The sequence below is a fragment of the Diprion similis genome, chromosome 10, assembly GCF_021155765.1.
Source record: "Diprion similis isolate iyDipSimi1 chromosome 10, iyDipSimi1.1, whole genome shotgun sequence".
Classification (NCBI taxonomy): Eukaryota; Metazoa; Arthropoda; class Insecta; order Hymenoptera; family Diprionidae; genus Diprion; species Diprion similis.
In genome coordinates this window covers 5,955,475-5,969,884 of record NC_060114.1, presented here as the reverse complement: position 1 = coordinate 5,969,884, position 14,410 = coordinate 5,955,475, and the positions used below count along the sequence as shown (strand labels likewise).

Below are 14,410 nucleotides of genomic sequence, written 5' to 3'. Positions count from 1 at the left end.
AGGTATTTATATTAGGCCGCGGTTCTCGGCGTGGATCAGATTGGAGGAACGTGCGGATCGGATCGGGTGCAATCGGTACCATGGGAACGCGTATGAAAGCGATCCGGCGTTGATGGGACCAGGCGATACCTCCTCGAGGTCTGGGCATTAAAACGCAAAAAAGTGAAACAAGCCGGAGGTAGAAGAGGAGGGAAAAAGAGAACGACAAGGACACAGAAAATAAGATAATAAAAATAAGAATACACAAAAATAAAGATGAAAATAAAAATAAAAAAAACAGCGCACTTCCTTATCTTCGCAATCTCTCACAGTCGACGAACCAGTTTTTGTGAGCCAGATTCTTCCACCGCCATCTGACCGACGAGATCGGCCAGCCAGCAGCTCATTCTAGCCAAGCCCCTCTCGCTTTTCTAGTCTTCGACGCTATTATTAAGGGGCTATTATACCGAGTCGATGACTAAAAAGTTCTGTCAATTTTTGGGAATATATAAATCGATAACGAATTATTCAATTTTTTTGGGTTTGTTTCGTGTGAAAATATGTGGATCGAGCTTCATTTGCGTATTGTTTTGAAATAAAATCCATCACCAGGTAGCATTGTTGTTGGCAATAATGTTGAGCGATTCACTTGTCGACATGTTTTTCTGTACACACGATATTTTCAAAAAGACTCAATCTATTCATTTTGAATTTGGAGACAATATTCTTGGAGAGTTTTTCCTCTTCACCAGTTTTCGCAAGAGAAAAAAATTCTTCTCTTTTACAACGAGATAGTGAAAATTAGACTAAACTTCTACGAAGAGAGAGAAGAAAAAGAACAAATGATAAATTTCTTATTTGCAAACGAAGCTCGATCTACATATGTACCATTAAATAAAATAAATCCAAATCGAATTCAACAATTGATTCTCCAGGTATGGATTTCGAAAATTTACCCACTTTTTCAAGCATCCATCTCGTACGAAATGTCCCATCGAATTTCCCTGACCGTTCGAAACTTTCCGCTAGTAGACAAATTCATTGTCAATGAGGGAATCAGGAATTAATGAATTATCCGTCAGCGTCAGGCGAATACGACATACCGACGCGACGCTTCTAGTGGTTTTACCAAGGTCCCCCGGTGCCGCCGCCGCTGGTGAAAGATAAAACAGCGATACGGAGATCGATGAAGGCGATAGCCCGAATTATTACCGGATAGAGTGAGCGGAGTGCCGGCAAGCGGAGGTGGTCGGGGGCTGAGTGAGACAGCGGCGCTCGACTCGCTCGGGACTCGGGTTCTATGCAGATAAGCAGAAACAGTTATCAAGAAATGGAAATGACTGATAGCACGCATGGCATGGACGGCACGGGAACGAAAGACACGTCGAGGCTGAGGCACAAGTACGGCCAACGTACGCCTGATGGTATTGAACAGGATGTAGTTTCGCGAGCTTTCGAAAAAACAACGGAACGGCGAAGCGGTGTAACGCGGTTACACGCGTGTAAAAATAGCTAATTCGCAGGTTTTTATCTTCACAAGTAAAAACGTTGGAACATATAAATCCGCTGCAGAAAAAATAACGAACATAAGTTATTGAGTTTGTTGATCGTCATTTTTTTTTTTTTTTTTTTCTTTTTTTTCTTTATCCACGTTTGACTGAGCTTTGGACTACTGATCTTCGTTATCTTATTCCTAATGATTTTGTTCATCGCCAGTCTCGCCTCATTGTCGGACGAATTATCTGGAAATTACGAAACAAACGATGTCGAGTTGATAAGCGACTTTCAGACCTACGCGACAGAACTGTATAAAACTTGATTCACGATAGCTAGGCGGATCGACCTGAAGTGCCACGCTGCACCCGCGTGCGTATCAGTACTGACCTAGGGCAACGAAAACAATGGAGGATCGATGCTTAGCCTCGTGCAGTGCTCGCAATCACCGGACTGTTATTAAAACGTGCTCAGGAATTCAAATTTCCCGGGTGATTCGCCACCAGAGAGAGCGGGAAATTCAATTGTGGTAAACCGAATGATCGTTACAATCGGACAATATTTTCATTGCGGTATAATTACCGCAATGGAATGGATCTGAGGTTGTCAAAATATATGGCGAAAAATGTTCGGCAGAACGACTATCGTGCAAGATTAAGCTGCAGAGGGCAGGTCACTTTCTGCGGCGTGGAAGAGCAATTTGTAAAACAGCCGGTAGGCATTGAAACGGAGAGAGAAGTTTTTAAAAGGGCCAGTGTGTATAATGAGTGAGAATGTGCCTGCCCGACGCGAGCAGGACTAAGTAATCAGATGTTATCAGAGAACACCGCGATTGGCCAGAGATGGCTTATCGGAAAGGCCGGATACGCATACTGCCCGTCCTGAATGCTTTCTCTCCCTCGACAAATCTACGATCCACTTGAAAACATCCGCGACTACGTTCCTGCTTTTCTCGGTACACACATATACTTTCACCTAACATTCCTTGTACACACTTCTGCTCTGCAACGCCATCGATCCTCGCGTTGAACGCGACTCGCCTCACGTCACCCTGCAATTGCAACTCCCTCGATGTTGGCATCCGTGAAATCCAGTCCAGATAACGCTCATCTGTAATACCCACCGCTCTGACTAACGTCGCTGGACTTTGCTGATGGCGATGTAATCATGATCTCAAAGTCTTTTCTTCTTTCAAAGGATTGGACACTAGGTACTTTTCAGAAAATCATGCACCAAGACTCTGAGGGACTCATAAACGCCATTGTGACATCGATGTCAAGGATCATGAAGATGTCGGTCACACTCTTTTAGACACATTTCATCAGGACCAGGGCTTTGAGAAACGGTTCTGGAACGATGAAACCATGATCTCAAAGTTCTTTCAAAGGATTGGACACTAGGTACTTTTCAGAAAATCATACACCAGGACTTTGAGGGACTCACAAATGCCACTGTGACATCGATGTCAAGGATCATGAAGATGTCGGTCACACTCTGTTCGACAGATTTCGTCAGGACCAGTCCTGAGGGCTTTGAGAAACGGTTCTGGAAGAAGGAAGAGGTACCTACAGACAATTGCCGTTTTTGGGGTACGTGACCGACAAGCTGACGTAGTCTGATGATGGTGGTGTTGCTGTTGCTGGTGTCCCATGACGCGTGACACGGTTAAGTAATTCGTTTGTCGGTCGGTGGACTGTGGCACTCTGCGCACCGGTAATCCGGGAGCGCGTCGCGACGCCACACTCACAATCCATGGTTATCTTTAGGCCTGACTGCTCGGACACGAGTCGCTAAAAGCCGGGACAACGCAATGCCGATTCCAACTTCCGATTGAGTCACTGTATCCTCATTCTTCTTTTCTTGGTGTTCCAAGCTCCACATCCTTGTCCAGTCTTACATGGTGCACTTCCAACATTTGGGTGCAGGTAATTTTTCTCTTCGTGCGATGTGTTAGGTACCTTGTTGTTGTTGTTTTTTTTTCTTTCTTTCTTTTCTTGTTATCTTTTTGTCACGAACAACGTTGCGAATAGCTCCTAGGGAGGTGCAACGAGTTGCGGGTGGGCGGGCGGTATGTACCACCTTATCTTATGACATTGAAGCTGGTATCTGTCTAACCAAGTGCCTCTATATAACCTACTTTATAGATATGCACGAACTGGTACAACTTTGTCGCGTTTTGACGTGCAGATAAACGTGTGCGACCGACGGCAGCATGTACCGAAGGTATGGTGTCGCACATGGTTTGGCGTTACGTGCTGCCATGTTGGAGGTATGACACAGTTTGCTGTGAAATTCTTGTACTTGGTCAGTGTGTTGAAATGTTCTCCAGTGCATACCTACATCAGACCTTAAAGAAAATTGAAGTGAATAAAAAAAAAAAAAAATTGTGGAACCACGTGATCAATCCTATTAATAATTTTCACCATACTTGTCTCAAACAACGACAGTATGCCAGATGCTGACCACCGTCTCCCTTGTACATCAGTATACATATATCTAGGTACGTACATACCTAGGTATTATTCTGACGACGTCGTTCTCTAATATATTATTCAAAAACGAGTGTTGATAACGTTGGTCGATGTACGCAAGCCGACTCAGTTGAAGGCTTAATCGATGAAAATATCGCTGTTCACATACTATCTTGACATCAAGTTCACATACCATTTTCTATTCCTGATTTGTTTCTATCGATCTAAAGACCAAGTTTCAATTATACCAGCGATTACTTGCAGCTAATTGATTTCGTGATTAGGTAATCTTTTTAAATTGGAATATCATTTTTGTACCAACTTCTAGCAATGATCGTCTAATTTTTGTATACATGACCCGAGACAAAGAGTGATACATAACGGTATATACCTATTGCGTTCCGCTGAAGTTGGTATACGTATTATATTCCACGTAATCCTAGATCTCAGTCTCGCTTTTGAATGAAATGATCATTGGTCGTGATACCGTTTGGAATAAGGAATGCTTTTTACACAGTGAGTTGTACGCGATCACGGTCTGTGCGGGCCTGGAAAGGTCAACTGTGGGAGTATCTTGAAAATCTAATATATTTTTGAGGAAATGAAATTGATATCTGAGCCGAGGCAGTGATCGGTTATCGATAAGGGACGTGTTAGTGTGGAAGCGAGGGACTGGACCCGAGTGTGGGGCCCGTATAGTCTGACAAAAAACAGACACGACGATGACACGATCGACTCGGTCGAGTTGGCACCATCGTAGGATAATAGCGATAAAATAAAAAGGGAAAAAGAGGGAGGGAATGATGAACGTCAGTGTTGTGAAAGGTGCCGCTGATGGAGGAGACTGGCTGCGGCTGGTGGAGGGGAGATATTCTTGTTTAAATATCAATTTTAATTTCCATTTCGACACCCCTTTATCCGTCGAATCGTACCAACGTATAAGAGCGTGTGGTGGGCATAATGACATCAGCATGACTCTTTCAGCTGTTAAAGACGCGGGAGGAGGACAAGGAGGAGAAGCAGGAAAAGGACGGAACGAAGAGACCGAGAAGAGAACGGGGAGCTTGGTAATTTGTTGAAGAGAACGCCGGAGCCACACGGCGGAGCTGCTGCCGCTGCTGCTGCCCGCCGCGCCGGTTTTATCTACTACTGACATCTCATCGGGTTCGGGGATCTATCATTCTATCCCAGTATCGTCTCCTTCCATCTTTTCCCCGCGTGTCCCGGTTTATATACCTTGATATCCGAGCGATAGCCGGCTCTCCGAAAGCTGCCTGCCCTGAACCCAGAAACTCGGGAACCATAAGGAACGTTACACTAACCAACGACACAACTCTCTTTAGTAATTTTTCACCCTACAAAAACTTCGTGTGTATAAATATAAGATAGAGATTCTTCATTTCTGGTCACCTTTCGAGGTCCGAGAATAAAATTTGGTACAGTTTGGTTTTTGAAATTAGTGTCCATCTCGATCAAAGCACCGTTTGTGGTTATAACCTTAGATCATACGAAAAAAGTATGTCTATAACTAGTTAAAACGATGGTTACAAGTGGTACCAAGGTGACCAAAACAAGTACAAATATCTCGCCGGGCATTATCGAACATTTAACTTTCATAGTTTGATCACTTTTGAGGTTGCTCCGTTAACCTTTACATCCTACATACATCCAATGTCCAGTTTTACTTCTCTCAAAAGTTCAAGTCACGGTTTCAGTTCCGTTCTGTCTGCTGTTTCGCTGGACACTATCAAATCGAGTAAAGTTAACACATGTAACCGGGCAAAAGCCCTACTGAGAGGGTTTTGAGGCGCACGTTTGGTGTCTGATCAGCGGAAGGTCTGTAGTTTTTCCGAAAGTTGTGAGGGAGAGGATTCTCACTGATGAGAACAGTGGTGGGTGCAACGAGACGGTGCGATGGTCAGAGATGGCGACTGCGCGTAGGTGCAGCTGGCAGGGTGCGATATCGAGTTATACTCTGAATAAAATTGCGGTATCAGCAGCACCAGCAGCGCCAGGGTAAACCTTCGAGTGTCGGCGCCAGTGGACTCAGATAAGACGGCGTTATCGGCCGCGCCGCGGGTCTTATCGGCGATCGCCCCCCTCCTCCCCCGCTGCCGCACCGCCGCTCGCCGATGCTATCACCTAACTAGCTCCAGCTACCGATTCTATCTGGTGTACCCACCCAGCAGGGCCGTCACCCGCGAACAGGGCCGCCTAACTGCCGAGAAAATTCTCTAAAGCCGCTTCGTACAAGTTCGTAATATCCGTGCATGCACGGTAGGATTGTCTTTATTATTTTGATTGTACAATTTTTTTGCACCCGTGGGCTGAAATATTTCGAATTAAATAAGGAAAAATGGAGCTAAGACTTCAGACTATTGTTGCAATTCTTACAAAGAAAGTAGTCAAGACTAACTCCACTGTTTTTTTTTATTCTGTGGTATGTTGTAGTACATCAAGAAACAGTAGACACGTGATAATTCGCATATTTGAGGAGGAAAAAGTACCCTTAGAGTTTACCCTTAAAGACCGAATTTTTCGATAATTAGCTAAAATTTTTGGACTCAATTCATTTCACATTATTCACTATCAACAGACAATAATATGCGCTGTGTCTTCACCCTCAAGGATCGCATGCCTTATTTATTATTTATTTTTTTGTGAACTCTGAATCTTGTGAACGTTTTTTTGCCAGCCAGACTTCGGGATGATTCTTAGACCTTAAAGGGCTGAATCAGCACCTAAAAACAGATGTTTCCAATTTTTTTTAAAAATATTACAACATTTCCGTTCACTGGTCCCATTTGTTAGAGCATTGATATTGAAAATTTGTTTATAGTTTCGCAAACAAGACTTAAGAGAAATATGCCCATATTCATCATTCGAGTCGTACGCATATTTAACGTTTTTGCAGTGTCTGGAGCTTGAAAGAAAAGGCGCTCTCTTGTTTTCTCTGGTTATAATATTACTTATAACTTTGAACAATGTCTAGAGAAGGTTCTCTGAACTCTTTGCCTCATCAAAATCTCGAGCTCGACTCTAAAGGAAATCTGATTGAAACCTCGTGAGATCCTGATCAGGTAATGGCATGAAAGTGTTATCGTGAAAGTCAGAGGTAATCCTGCCCAGGGCCGTAAGCTAGGACCCTATAGTTCTCACATCCTTCTTTAGATTGACATTTTTTCCTTCAGATTACATCCGAGCTTTCTCTCTCTATCTTTCTCGTACTGAAACATTTTTCCTCCGATTGTGAGATTGAAGACACACGAATGAAAATTACAGGAGTTGAGCTGATGTTAAAAAACTTTAAGCATCGTGATTTTTTCCAAGAAAATAGAAACAGACTAAGTTTTGTTTGTTTTTTTTTTTTTTTTTTTTTTGATTTGCTGACTCGTGTCGTTGCAGCTAGTCGTGTGCAGAAATAATGGAGTAAAGTGGGTAGTGCGAGTTGTGTATTATGTCACGTATTTTCTGCGCGATATTTGAATGATGGTGACAGGAGGTAAAACCGGTACTGCAGTAGACCTATTCCAAGGTGCAAAAATGTTCTTTCGACAAAGCAACTCACTCAGTTTCTAACTGCATACTAGCTGAATGGCTTGTTTTATTATCAAAAAAAAAAAAATATGGTAGGTATAGATCAATGGTGGAATAATTTTTCCGAGAGTCATACGACCTCTGCGATCATAATTGATAAGATTCAAAGTTCTGAACATGTTGTTAATACTAGAAAAAAAAAAAAATGTTGACAAAGAAATGAAGTGAAATAAAAATGAAATAATGCAAGTGCCTGAAAGTCTTTTGAAAAAAAGGAAAGTTTGCATTGGTTTATCGAAAAGCGCGAGGTTAATTTTACGACACCTGCATTCTGGCATGTCATGGTGGATACGCGGTATCTGCGTAGGTATCAGTACAGGCTGCAAAAACAATGGCTGAAAGTTTCCTACCTACATAGCTGAGTTGTACCTATCCTACTGCAGTTTTGTTATATCCGTGATCTTTGCCAAGATAGGATGTGGCGCGGGATGATATCTGCACAACGTTATTCCTGCGCTGCACGTTCGATTTCGCACAGCATGCTGCACAGCAGTTGCTGCGAGTATTCATCTGCAGCAGGTATTGGCTCAACGCCGGAAATCGGATCAGAACCTCCGTTTATTCTACTTATTCTCATCCTGCTGCATTCTGCTCTAGTTTAGTGTTTCGGTGCTATTCATCCACGCAAAAAGAAATCAATTTTTATCTTAAATCCTCGAACTTATCACGGAAAGTAATTTATCTTGCGTAGCGTATTATACGTAAATATATATTTTTTTTTAATCCACTTGCGGTTAGATCGATAATTTCTTTATTTTATACTTATGATACATGCAACGTCGATGCCGTTTTAAAATATCTGTTCAATGAAATTAAAACATGCAGTATATATTGTTATATACCCGTTACGAAACATGCGAGAAAGTTGCACCCACATGATCAAATTGAAGAAATAGATTCTAGTACACTTATTGAAATTTGTTTTGTATAGCTTCTTAGTTTGTATTTTACATAATATGAAGAGGAATGGCATGTTAGCAATAGTTTTATCATCATAAACCGTTGACAGCAAATGAATATATAAGATGAAGAATTGGACCAAACCTCCATCCTCCATGATGATCAAACTCCCCTCAGATCTCTGAAGCCATATGAAGTTCTTTTTAAGTTCTGTTTCTGTTCATAAATTATATTATGAACCCTTCGAACTCATTTGAAATGTCCGAGTGCCTGACTACCCAGTGAAATCCTGATAAACTCTTTCTTCGTGAAGTGTAATAACGTATTATTTGATATCCATGAAACCCTGTGAAACTCGTGATGAAAATATCCCGTAAAATCGGTGAGACTTGGACTTCGGAATTTGACTCTTCACTTTACTACAGCGTCATTTCTGCAATGATCAAGTAGATTGCACAAATTTTAAGCCCTATCGATCGAACACTCGGCCAAATTGACTTATAGATGATACTGACACCAGAACTCACATGTCGCTATTCTCATCTTCTAAGTTTGATTTCGCTTATTTTTTTTGCTTTTCCTCATTGTAGAGCTACGTGGCCGACCAGCAGACGAATAAACGCAGAGGCTATGAGGTAACGGGGCGGTGGTTCGGGGTTGAGCAGATATCTGGTACCGAGTTAATTCCGCCCCCGGGTGGTCGGCCTGGCCGCGCGGGCTCAAGATAACGCGTTTTGACGGTATAAAAATGAGTGTTTTTCTCTCCCTATCTCGCTGCCTCTCCGATAGCGCCGGCAGCACATCTCCGTTCGCTTTCCTCTTCCACCCTCTCGACGTCGTGCCGACTGTCCACGTACTCGCGCCCCTTCGTTTCATCTTCACACCCCCAGATTGATCCGCTGTCACCTAAGTCACACCTTCACTCGAGAATAACCGAAACCTTTTGATTGTTCCAAGAGTAATTTGAAAAAAAGACGAACATCGGTACTTCACTTGAAAGAAGCTATTTCGGAAATACTACTGTTAAAATGTAGTAATAACAATTTGCTATTCGTATAGTTGATTTCACTGCCCGTATAGTTAGTTCGAGCATTATCCACAGTGTACGGTAGACGTTGGGTGCTTTGTATGCGCATAGGGGTAATTATTATTGATATAATTGATCAAACTAAATTAGATAGTGATCACAAAAACTCACTGTATTTCTTAGTAACAGTATTGCTATTCTTACTGCACAATTCTGTAGGTAAATTGAAACCATACTCTGGAGTTGAATACTAGAATTGCGAAAGATTATCTTGAAATTGACACTAATCTTCTCAGAAGACAGTCGTAGAGCATAAAACGATCTTCTGGATTTTGGAGATCACCAGGAAAATACTGTAATTTTCTGTGTAGCCAGTTTCCTGGAAACCTGCTTAACTTTGATCCAATAGTTTGTAAATTAGACAATGGATCCCTGAATTTCAAAATCAGTGAGAAGTTTGACCTTACGTTGAAGCATAACCAAGATGCATTGAGAAAAGATTGCATTGAAACAGACTTTGACGAAGTTGCATTCACAAACTGTGAGTGTAATGCTTTGCTTAATTGCGACTGCTGCATTTGAAGTTCAACCTCATTAGGAATCATTATCAATGGCAACATCAACACACACACACACACACACACACATCCGATTGTTAAAAATTGTAGTACAATATTTACGAAACAACACTAAAGTTTAATCGTGGTTATGATGTTTGAAACACTAACGTTTTACAGACTCTATTTGTCAATTACACAGTTTCTTAATGAGAATTTCCAACCCAAGTAGAGTTTTCCCGCCAGATTAATCATTGCCTGTATGCGTGCATCGCCTTCTACCAATAGCCTTATGCGTCGACTGTGACGAAATACTCTTTCCAAAAGTATATTCAGCAGCCCCACGATTCGCGGCGAGACTCGAGAGCTGAGCTCGGTTGGTTGAGGTACATAACCAGGCGTTCATTTAATTATTATCGCCCCTAATGAATCTCGCTCATAATGGATTTCTACGCCAACTCTGCCGCGCCAGTACACCCGAGGCTTCGAGTCCCTCCCCCTCTATCTTTCCCTATCCTCTCTATCTCCCTCTCTTTCTCTCTCTCTCTCTCCAGCAGAAAGGACGGCGGTTTATATTCGCACGTAGATGATGCTGCCATTGTAACGAACGGGAAACGGCACCAACAACTCTCCGCTGGCTGGTTACACTCACTTGCGGTGGTGGTAGCATCTGGTTATCTGTCCTGCCCAACCCTCCATTCGCCGCTCTTTGTCTTCACCCAGCTCCCAAAAAACCGAATCCGAATTCAAGACGCCGTCGCAGCTCTATCTGCCCGGCTGCATACGAGGATCAGGCCCACTCGATAATTCCATCTCTTGCGTGACTGATACATTTCCATACATAAGTAACGGGCGGTCAGTCGTGTGTGGCGTGCAGTCTTAGTCCCCGTCGCTTGAGCACTTAGCCACTTATCGGGCGTTCAACTACGACACGGAGACCAACCGACGGTGGTGCGGACTCGGTGTTCGGTCTGTGCGCTGAAATTAATCAGCTTTGAGGCTAAAAATAAGGAGGGAAAACCGCGGGCCAATTTGTCATCTTTATAAAAGTTTCTCCCCGCAAAAGTTCGCTTTGACAACTTCTCCGCTGGCATCATCATCATCATCATCATCATCATCCCCCAAGGGGCTTGTTCCAGTCTCTTTTTCACCACGGCTGATCAACTCGCGGAATGAGCGAGTATAAAACCGTCACGAATCTCCACTCGCTTTTCTCAAGATAATACTTTGCCATATCCATCCATTTCGCGACTAACCATTTCGAGTATATACACTCCAGGGGATTCTTCAGACAAACTTTTTTCTCCTCGACCTCGCTTCGCGGTTATTCAGGTTCATCTTAAGACGTATCTGATCACAACCCTGGAACTCAGTGGAGATAAGATAGACATGGAACATTTCCAGATCCTCATCTACGATCTCTCGACGAAACATTATGCACGCTGCAGTCTCTGGAGTAGGTGTATAAAAAATATTTTTCACTTTAAGACTTTAACCACCTGCGCAGCTGAAACTTAACCGCTTTCACTGAAAAACTGTTTTCACACATATTCAACACCCAAAAACTTTTTCATTCGGGTATTAAAAATCTCTGTATCAAGTTTCACTTGAGTCGGAAATGAAAACCCTAAAATATATTACATATTTAGTTACACGCGATCACGATGATATTTTTCTCTTAGAGATACCTAAAACCATTGAAAAATTTACACACCAAAAAGACATTACTCTGATCAACGCTATTTTTGCTAGTCCTTTTTGCTCTCGCAAAACATTCACGGACAAATTCTATCTCTGGAAAGTTATGAGCGATTCTTATTGAACGAGTTCAGGATTAATGTAAGGCTAGGAGGGATAGTATAACAGTCATGGTATCCTCGACGCGTTTATATATGTACACGCCAGGCGATTCATCGATTCGCAACGCGATACGGAATCGTGATTTGCCGAGAAACTTTCTCCGGGAGATCGGTACCAGATCAGCGAGTTGCAGGCTAAGCTGATATTTCAACGCGAGTGACTTCAGCGATCTCGAGAGAGTGAACTCAGTGAAAATCATAACTCTCGAAGGACTAGACATTTTTTTTTCTAGACCTTCTCACTACTCCGTCACTTCATTCCATTTCATGACGAGCTTGCCGGCGTCGATCTCTCGCGCTCTCTATCGTATCCCTTGTTGTCCAAAATCCAGACACATGCAGCTCTGTTGTTGCGACGTGCAGACTTGATCGGGAATAAATCGTAACGTGAACGGTCATGCTTTACTTTAGGTACAAATCTGGCGTTCGCCCTTAAGGTGCTTATAAAGACACGTTGTACACCTCGAAAACGAGGGGATGCAAAACTCTTATACTGCTTGGGCGATCAGAGTGAAACTTGGGCAGTTAATACCTCATTTTGGCAAAAAGTGGAGCGCCTTTTTACTTTTTCAAAATATGGAAAAAAATTTTACAGATTGGTTACCACTCACAGAAATTGGCCAAATTTTTACAGTTGCACTGAATGAATCGAACTATCCGATATGATGCCACTCGGTGGTGATGAAACACACATTTTGAGCCCAGTTCCATAAGATTTGATGATGAAACGACGAAATGGCAGCTGATCTGGTTTTCGATTATGAAGTACACCGAAATCTCATTTTGGCGACATTTGTTACCGACATTACGCGCATGGTGGTAACGTATGCATGTAATGTCGGGAAAAATTACCGACAAATGTCACCAAAATGAGATTTCGGTGATCTTCGTAATCGAAAACCAGATCGGCTGCCATTTCGACAGTTCACCATCAAATCTCATGGGACAGGGCTCAAAATGTGTGTTCCATCACCGCCGAGTGGCATCATACCGGATAATTCGATCCATTCAGTGCAACTGTGAAAATTTGGCCAATTTCTGGGTGGGTGGTAACCAATCTGTAAAACTTTTTTCCAAATTTTGAAAAAGTAAAAAGACGCTCCACTTTTTGCTAAAATAAGGCATTAACTGCCCAAGTTTCACTCTGATCGCTTGAGCGGTATAGGAGTTTTGCATCCCCGCGTTTTCGAGGTGTCCAACGCGTCTTTATAAGCACCTTAATGCTTGCCATTCGCTGTAGTGTCTGAGTCGCATTTCCACCCCGCGATCGTCGAGGGTTGGGGCTGGGTTTTCCGTCTCAACTGCTGCTGCTGCTGCTGCTGCAGTGGCAGTGGTGCGCTTATTGTAATCTCCGCACAGTACGTGGAGAAGTAACGAAATGAAAAGGCTCGAGAAGTGGATGTATCAGTAATCGCAACGAGCTCTACACTGCTAAGCAGTGGAAAGAGAGAACTGAATGGGGATGTAGATACGCCATGCTCGCGCTGGGGCGCGTTGCTCCTTTGTCTTTCTGGCTTGAAGGTAGATTGGTATGTAGCTAACCACCTAGCCGCTACTGTATACCATTCGACCGCCAACACCGATTGAACAACCACAACCACAACCACAACTGTAGACAATGACAATGCTTCTGATCTATTGCAGAACGTATTCTCATCATACTTCGACTCGCTTTGGTTTGATTTTGCTTCATTTTTCAGCGTACGATTCACACTGCATCACTTCTAAACTTATTCCAAATTTTTTTTGCTTGTCAAACGGCAATGTGTGTGGGTCACAACAGACAATTTAGGTGAACTTTAACACCAACATACTTCACAGTGTAGCGAAGTAACTCACCAAATGTTACTCAAATTATTTGGATCCCTGTTGGAACCAAGTAAAGTACCTAAATACCTAAATGACCAGCCACGTGAAGCTCCAGTCGTTTCAAGATATGTACACTCACTTTCAGTGATGAGCAACTGGCTCGAAATCACTCTAAATCATGCGATAACGACTAGAAATCACATTACAACAATTCAAAGTTTCAGAGAATCATAAAACCTAGTATAAATCTGATGAATTCCGGGATTACTCATGAATTTGCAACAGTAGATTGTCAAAGTGAAGTTAAATGCTGTTCAAAATTAGGAACACGATTAGGAAGAAGTTTGAGAGTTTGAGAGACGCTGGGTGAGCCTGAGCATCAGAGTGTGAAAGGGGTATGAGAACTAAGGAGAGTGGAACGGGGGAAGGCAATGAGTGAAGTGACACTTCCATATTTATTCATGACGTCAGGACTATCCGGGCGGATGACGTGGTGCTAATTTCCGATGCGAAGCGTGCCTAGAATACGAAGGACGACTACTACTCCCCGGTTTTCAGGATAGGTTAAAGGCAACACGGGTTACCTTACGCTCGGAACCCTCCCTCTCCTGTTCGCGCGTTCGTTCCTCGCCACTCCCTCGGTGCGGAATTGCAAAGTAGTGCGATTTATCATCACGCCTCTATTTCTTCTTCCGTACAAGACTATTAGACCTCCGC

At 42.9% G+C, this 14,410-nt stretch overlaps 1 protein-coding gene across 2 annotated transcripts in view; it reads left to right on the top strand.

The window, feature by feature from the left end:
* The window catches only part of LOC124411029 (zinc finger protein ZFPM1), a 115,116-nt gene that overhangs the window by 47,005 nt on the left and 53,701 nt on the right, over positions 1 to 14,410 (top strand). The gene's annotated exons all lie outside the window — the stretch shown is intronic.